The following is an 8541-nucleotide window of genomic DNA, read 5'->3' on the forward strand; positions in this document are numbered from 1 at the left end:
CACTGCAAATTCCGACCTTTCTCACAAAGGCATAAAAAAGCCAAGGAAAGGAGAATTAAATTTCCTACCTGAATATCCAGAGGGGAGGGATGACCACAACCTGGAAGAAGCTCGCCAGGTTTTGGTCAATGAAATGATGAAGACAAAGCCAAATGGGTCCCTTGTTAAGAAAAAGATGGACCTAACATTTGCACTTCGGAGAAAAGAAGTTGTGCAAAACAAGCCTGCCATCAGCCAGATGTTACATCGATGGCCAGCTCTTTTCACAGAAAGTCAGGTATGTATTACTCCTGAGTGTTTAAAAAACATGTATGTGTCGCTGTAATGTTAAATACAATTTGTCCATAGATTCTTGTTTTTACCTTCATATGCAATACATGTTTTGTTTCAGGTGTATTACGAGTTCTCCAGAGTGGTGGGGAAAAGTCTGCAAGATAATTTCTTTGATGAACTTGACCGTTTTTCTTTTCCAGCTTTTGGCTGAGCTTTTACGTCAGACAAAGGTGGGTTTGACTACATTAGTCTACTACATCTTTCCTTTCTCTGTTCATCTCAATTTGTCTCTTCTTTCTTCTCTGCTCTTTATCTTTTTATTTCTGTTTCTTCTTCATTCTTACCATCTCATTTCCCTTCCTTAATCGTCTCCTTTTCTCTCTTCATTACCTAATTTTCTTTTTTGTCCTCTCCATTTTTCTCTCTTTTTGTCTACTTGTACATAAACATTGTGATGAATTTCTGGAATTTAATTGATAAATATGTGTGCAGTGTTTCCCACATAATTAGATTATATTAGTGGTGGTGTTTGGGGATTAAGTTACAAAAAAAGGGTTACATTTATCATGTATTTTTATTGACAAGTACACATTTCCATTGCCAACACTTAGTGTCAGATAACCTAAAGACATTGCTATGCCATTGCTACACTTTCTATGACCGCTCTACAGACTTCTTGTTGAAAATTTCACTCACACACATACACACGCCGACATGGAGGTGGACACACACACAAACATGGAGATGGAGGTGGACACACTCACCAAAACACAACAACCTGGAGGTAGTTACAAACATACACTCACACACACTCAAACTTCCTGACACGCTCACACACACTCGCACATTCAAAAAGACTCACACACACACATTCAAAAAGACTCACATTCACACACTGAAAGTCAGACACACATAGGCTCACACACACGGGCCACCACAAATTAATGAATGTATGGGAAACCCTGATGTGAGTATCCTTAGCAAGATATGTTTTAACTCTTGTGTCCACTATTTTGCAGACCACTGAGCCAACAGACATCAGGTCCCTATGTCTTCAGGGACTGCCTGTCATCTTGGCGGATGATTTTTCTGCTTTCTTCAGGACGTGCTCTGTAAGTTAATTTGTTTTTGTAAATGTTGCAGGTGCATGCTCCTTTTGTCTCCTTTTTAGCTGTTAATGAACCCTGCCATTCATTTTCAAAATTATTTGATCAGTATCAGTGTCTCCAATAAGTCTCTTTTTTATGGCCGAGCAAAGATAGTTTACCCACTTTCAGTCCCAGTCTTAATGAAAAAGTTAAATTGCTCCCAATAACTAAAGTTGTATGAATCCTTTTACAATTTCCGAATTCGTTTTTTAACTTTACTGTCACCAGTTTATTGTCACCTCGTGAAAATGTTTTTTGTTCTCAAACTCAAATGGAGAGTTGTGATTGCACTTGTGAGGTTCTGGTTGCTCCAGTGAAAAGAACAAAAAACAAAAAACAAATTCAGCACGGCTGTGACTCAAAGTATCGTAATTTCCGGACTATAAGCAGCTACTTTTTTCCTGCGCTTACAGCCGTGCGGCTTATTCATTGATGCGGCTAATATATGGTTTTAATTGGCGGCTGCCATGTACCTACTTTCGGACACAGTGAATGGTTAGATTTCTCTATCTAACACCAAGCAAGTCATTTGTTTTTCAACACACCTCTAAGCAGCCAAACAGCATGGACCTGACTTCAGGTCTTAGACACTTCAGTCATGGTTCAACAAAACGAAACACGCATGCCCAGCTGCATCCCAGAATCCTGTGGTGTCATTAGACCCAACGTGCACGTGATCGCCACTACAATATGATGAAGCTTTCAAGTTAAAAGCAATCGTTAGAAGCAGCGTGAAAAAATCCACCATCACCAACGGGTTTGGAAAAGCTGGTCAGCTGCGTGACAGAGAGAACAGCGCATGGAGTGAATTTACCTCTGAGTCATAGTGACTCGGCTGGCTGCACGTAAATATGTGGGAATAACATCAGCCTTTATTTTGTCGGGACACGACTGGAAACACAAATTGACGTGGTCGTTTTAACGGTTTCTAAGGACTGAGCGGAGTTTTGCATTGAAACGCTCACAGCCTCCGTGTGTGCTGGAGACTACGTGTCGTGTGAGCTGCGGGGCCGATGGCAGTCTGAAGGCTCCCACACGTAACAACGCATCCGCCCCTCATACACAAAACGTACAGTATTAAGTCCGATTGCTCTGCACATACACGATTTGCTCCGTTCACCGGCGCAATGGGGACGAAGTGCTCCTCCTTGGAGCCGCCCTGGCCAGAGCTGTCGGAGAAGATAGGAACGGGAGACAAGGAGCGCGCGGGAGCGCAGAGCGCAGAGGCGTCCGCGGACCAACAGTGTTTGTTGTGGAAGGAAACTTCTGACCCACGCACCGCGAGTAGGCGCGCGTATCGCGCCGAGGCGCACGCTTTTCAGTCGCCGCTGCTTTATTTTACTGGTGTGTTTTTTAACCAGCCCTGTTACTCCCATAACGCTGCCGCGACACAAGCGGAAGGAGAGCTTTACCCGTTCATCCCTCCGTGCACTGCTGATACTTGCTCATTCTTAAACACGTACAACAGAATGGCGAGCCGGGCATTGGCCCCGCCTTTAGCCCCTAAGACTCATGGGAAATGGGGGATCGCGGATGTAAATTTCCTCATCATAACTGAGGGATGTAATGTTGATTATATGGTTACTGTTTGTAATTTTATGTATGATACCTAGATTGTCAATAATTAAAAAAAAATTAAAAAAAATTAAAAAAAACATAACTGAGGAACTTGTGAACAGAATAGAGTTCCATGCTGTTTGGCAGCTGTATATATACTCAAATACATGGGCCTGAGGCAAAGCTGACTCCACCCACTGTGTGCTAATGAATCCAACTACCCCTGGCTGCAGCCTGCAGAACTGCACAACATAGTGGAATGCTGTAACGCTGAGGAATGTGAACATGCTGTGGAATGTTAACCCCGCCCATGCTGAGCCCGTCTTCTTCTTTGGTTTCACAAGTTTCCATGTGCAATATTGCCACCTACCAGTTTTTAAGGAGTTTTTCCTTACGGTGAAGGGGAGTCTAAGGGCAGGAATATCAGTTTAGTTTTGTCTGTTTTGTTAAAGTTTAGCAGGGCTCCAGATTAACTTTTTTCACTAGGAGCACAGTGGCCCCTAACTGAAAATTTTAGGGGCACAACTAGAAAATTTAGGGGCGCATACCGTAAATCAAAATTCTAACCAAATCTACTAATTTCCACTGTATTACTAATAAATACTTTAATAATAGATGCAGAAATTACAATGTGCTGTTTCAAATTCAGTGTCACATTTTAATCTGCACTTTTGAAGATGCACCAAGAAGGTAAACTGACAAAAGCATCGCTGTCATGACAGTACAAATAGTTAAGAAAACTGATGGAAATTTATCTTGGTGACACCAAATAGGTGCAGCCAAGATGCACAATAACCGTGTTTGAGATCACCCAGGTAAACTCAACGCTGCGCAGATCACCTGGTGTGTGACATATATTTTTGTTTTTGCTCCAACATTAACTGTCAATCATCACAAAGATTTCAGGAGAAAGGGGTGGGAGCCAGGGGCAAACCTACCCGGACACAGCTGGAAACTGAACTGACTGAAAGCTGCCCTACAGGCTACAAAACAATGCATTATGGGACATGTGTCCTGATGGTTTTTGTAGTGGAGTGATTAATTAAAATAATTTAAAATACTAATTCATTAAAAAAGGCTACATACATCACAAATCCTTAAATAACCATAAAATATATAATAACACAGATCATACTAAGGGGGAGAAGAATATTAAAACTAAACTGAATGTTAAGGACAACTCCGATTTCCTGTTCTCCTTCAGTCTTGCTGCAGATTCGCTTTCATCTCACAGCCCCCCCCCCCCCCCCCCCCCCCAAACGATCCAGGCGAGGTGCTGGTTCATCTCAAAAACGTCTATCGTTGCATTTTCCACACGTATTTTCAGTGAGTCTAAAACTAATGTTGTTTTTGCTCGAGCGTGTTTAAAGTTCAAGCCCCGTTAGCTGTCACGCATGTAGGTGTGGGACATATTCTCCTCAGCTGACCCGACTCCCGCGGGAGCGGTGTGCTGCCGTAACCCGTTTGATGCGCCGCCGTAACCGTAACCAAAACCTAAACCTTCCTCCGGGTCTGTGCGGCCCAGAGAAAAGTTCAGCACGGACTGCATGTATTTAGAAAATTACGAGCGAAAAGATACGTTCTAAAGGAAAGTAAGAAACTCCTTCATGTGGTCCGGGGAGGGCGCTGTCAGGTGTCCTGCTTTCAAACCCTGTCATTGTCACGCCCCCAAGAGTCATATACCCCACTGTGATTGGTTGGTCAGCTCTAGGCCCCTCCCCCTACACGCATTTTAGCCACTCACAGTGGCTTTCCCTATTCTTCTCACACGCAGTGGCCGGCTCACACACAGGCATCACGCGAGTGTGTGCTCGCGTTTCATGAGTATGTGCGCGAGTGTGTGTGTCTGCCTGCGTGCGTGTGCGCTCGCGTCTCATTGATTATTTCATTGATCATTGACGTGCCCCTTCCACGTTTAATGTATAAAAAAATACGAAGGGTGGGGGAGGCAAATTTACTGGTCGCACATGTGCGAATGGATGTAAAATTCAGTCGCACACTCTCAAATTTTGGTCGCAAAATGCGACCAATTGCTCGCAGTCTGGAGCCCTGTTTAGTATTAATCCTAATGCATTCTTTGTATTCATGATCCCTTTTTCATTGTATGTTTACCTTACAATTACCGGTATGAAGCCCATTGAGACGTCTGTAGTTCGAATTTGCGCTAAATAAAAATAAATATTTAATTGAATTAGAGAATTTATACAGTGATTGCTGTCTTCTTATGCCTTTTACAAGTTTCCATGTGCATGTTTTAGGGAGTTAATAAATTTTGTCTGGCCTCACGGACTCAAAAAAATAACTCATTGGATGAACTCAATTTAATTGTGGGCAGGATTTCCTTCCAATAAATATGAGTAACCCCACCTCAAAGAAAATTCTTCCGTGTAACGAAATATAATTGAGTTAATCGAACTTAATTTTATCAAGAAAGGCAAGGGGAAAAAAAACATGCAACAGCAGTCTGAAGCCAGCCTCAAACTCAGAACCTCTGTATCTTAAACCCGTGATCTAATCCACTGAGCTAACACTTTTGTGATGTCTAAGAACCGTCGGTATAATCAAATAGATTCATTATTTACACAATTGAGGCTCGTCGTGTATCGTCTTATTGGGAGAAGCCGAGTTGAAACGATTTCATGCCACAGTACGTTTTTTGTGTGGAAAAAACGAACGAAAGTTTTCACTTTTGAAAAGTCGAAGGATTTGAAGGACCAAAAGTCATACCAGGCATTAGACGAAGGAGTTGAACATTTTAATAGTTGAATGGTTAAAATAGGTGAAAAATTGTAGCCGTAAGACGGCAAAAAGAATAAATAAAGAGAAACAGGAAAACAGTATTCAACAGCATGTCCCTTACTTGAACTCAATTATTCTGGATTACTGGAGTTATCGGGGAAACTATTAATACATTTTGTGTTAGGTCAATTATATGTAGATACATTCTTTTAAAATAAGTATTTTTAAACAAAACAAACAGAATTTTATTGTGTTACATGAAAGAGGGGCTTGAATCATTTTTTTGAGTGATAAAAAAAACATTGCACCATTCAAATTTTCCTCCCCTCTGTTCTCTTTCTTCCTCATACAATTACCAATGACACAAAATGTGCTCCACTGATACTTCCCCTTTCCTGCAATCACAACTGCACTGACGAAGGTGAATCAAATGCACGGGCTCAACGTGGGCGGGGTTAACATTCCACAGCGTGTTCACATTCCTCAGCGTTCCAGCATTCCACTACGTTGAGCCATTCTGCAGGCTGCAGCCAGGGCTTACTCAATGAATCACATACTCTGGGAGTTAGGACGTGATTTGCCAGGATGACAATGTTGCCAAATACATGCGGCTTGTACTCCAACGCAGCTTGTGTATGTATAAAAGTAGTTAAACATGTGAAAATGGGTGGGTGAGGCTAGTAATTGGGAGCGCTTTGTAGTCCGGAATTTACGGTAAGTAAACTACATATTTTGGCCAAAGTGTTGCAACCTGTACAGATCTGAATATGGCATTTGATAAAAAATTCGGTATCGTCCTTTTAATATCAATTACTTTCAGTGTGGTTTATGTTGTACAATGCTGTTCATTATGAACAGTCACATGTTATTTGGGGTGCACAAAAGCCATTTTCTAACTGGCATGTTTATGTTCTCTCCTTGTCAAAACGTTTCTTTCAATGATAGGATGTAACTGACAAGGACTTGTACAGTGAAACTCCAGTGGAAATTCTCTGCCTTGGTCAAGAAAATACCCAGCTCAACCCATCCAGAGTAGGGATCATCTTGGAAGGGTCTGTGGTAATGGATGAACTGTCAAACCTACCTCAGGCCTGTGTCCTTTTCGGACTGATCTATGCCCTACACCTGGACTACCCCAAGTGCATAAAAAACACTCAATTTTATTCAGCAAGTAATGCTCAAACTGGGTAAAAGTGAGCTGGTACCCAAAATTCAAACTTTGAAAAATCAGCTGGAAGCATAAATCGGGTTCAAAATGGCCCTTCTACTGTTTTAGATTTGTTTGCCACAGTTTGTAATGTTGGACTTTTATGAAAACATGTTTACTGTTGTGTAAGTTTTGGGGAACATGTGTTCTGTGGTATTTGAACTGATTTTTGCACAAGATTCCATGACGCAGGCTTTGATAAAATTTAATTTCAAATTAGTTGGGTATTTTAGTTACATTACCAACTAAAAGCTAAAACATTTCCTTTTTAGGAGTGTAAGTTACAGTACAGTTTTAATGTGATTTGTTGTTATAATGATGTACACATGCTTGAGCACAATAAGTGTTTTTGTTGGCATGATGGCGCTTTGTTTTATGCAATGTTTAGGGCAGGGGTCGGCAACCTTTTTTACTCAAAGAGCCCCTAATAAAAAAGAAAGCACCCGGAGCCACAACCCGTTTTGACATCATTATATATATTATGCATGTATATTATTCAAAGGTGCTCATTACGTCGATCGTGATCGACTGGTCGATCTTCAATGACATGAGTGTAGATCGCGGGCCAGAAAAAAAAAAAGAAGTACCGGTACTTCTTTAAAATCCACCAAAGTCCTCACTGAGAAGTACGGGACTTGATTGACATGTAGATTGGCCAATCGGACATCGTCTGAAGCATACATCACTGCAAATGCACATTATGTTCTTTAAAGGATGATACCGCGGCCGCGTGTGGGAGGAGCTACTGGTTCTGGTTTGATCACTGCATGGAGCGATGTGTTTATCAATGCATGGTAGACACTGAGAATGTGGAGAGATCAGGTTTATTATTTTGAAGAGTTCTACTTGGTAATCATGTTTCCATGTTTGAGTTCATAAAATCCTCCCAGAGAAAGTCTCTGCTTCAACTCCTGCAGGGAAAGCCGCGTCTCAATCTGACGCCCGTGTTTGCATCTCTCTGACAGAGTTTGAAGCCAAAGCCCCTCCCGCGCCTCTCTACCTGCTTTTCCTCTCTACCTGTTCACCTGTTCACATCCTCTGTAGCTGGGATTTGTTTCCCCCGCGCTCCTCAGTGTGTCCTACAAAGAGAGCACAAAATACGGTAGTCGGGGCGCTCCAGCGCAGCACAAGGATGAAAGAGCCGGACGCAGGTTATAGCGGGGATAGAGCGGGTTAAGCAAATGAATGGAAGAAGGCGGCCCGCTGAAGAACTATTCAATATTGTACACATTTTATTATTAGTCAGAACTATCTTTTATTTAGAAATTTTTTTTATTTTATCAGTCCAGTACGAAAAAGAACATCAACAAAAGCTGTGTTGGGCAGTTTTTGGCTGGGTATGGCGGTTTTCAGATGACTTTTTGGCTGGAAAACTGTGACTCTATCTGGCAACACTGGCGCGAACTCTCAGTCTGTCATCAGCGAGTTGGTCTCTGCCCCGCGGCACGTCAAGTTCCCGGCAGAAGATCGGAGTGTTTATTGAAGCCGCCCCGCGTGCCTCTCCCTGCTATCAGCTCTGCAGGTCTCGCCCGATAAATACGAGCTCATTACGAAGCTGTTTTTTACGTGGCTCGCGCTTCGTGCGGAGCCAGCAGCGCCTTTGAAATGCCATGAAAA

General features: G+C 42.3%; 1 long non-coding RNA gene across 1 annotated transcript; it reads left to right on the forward strand.

Moving 5' to 3' along the window:
- Positions 1 to 392: 392 nt before the first annotated feature.
- Positions 393 to 7384, forward strand: LOC101171476. The gene is made up of 3 exons (XR_002872181.1): positions 393 to 503; positions 1293 to 1385; positions 6663 to 7384. It is a non-coding gene; the product is annotated as an uncharacterized LOC101171476 (long non-coding RNA).
- The last annotated feature ends 1157 nt before the right edge of the window (positions 7385 to 8541 follow it).

Source organism: Oryzias latipes, chromosome 19, assembly GCF_002234675.1.
Source record: "Oryzias latipes chromosome 19, ASM223467v1".
Classification (NCBI taxonomy): Eukaryota; Metazoa; Chordata; class Actinopteri; order Beloniformes; family Adrianichthyidae; genus Oryzias; species Oryzias latipes.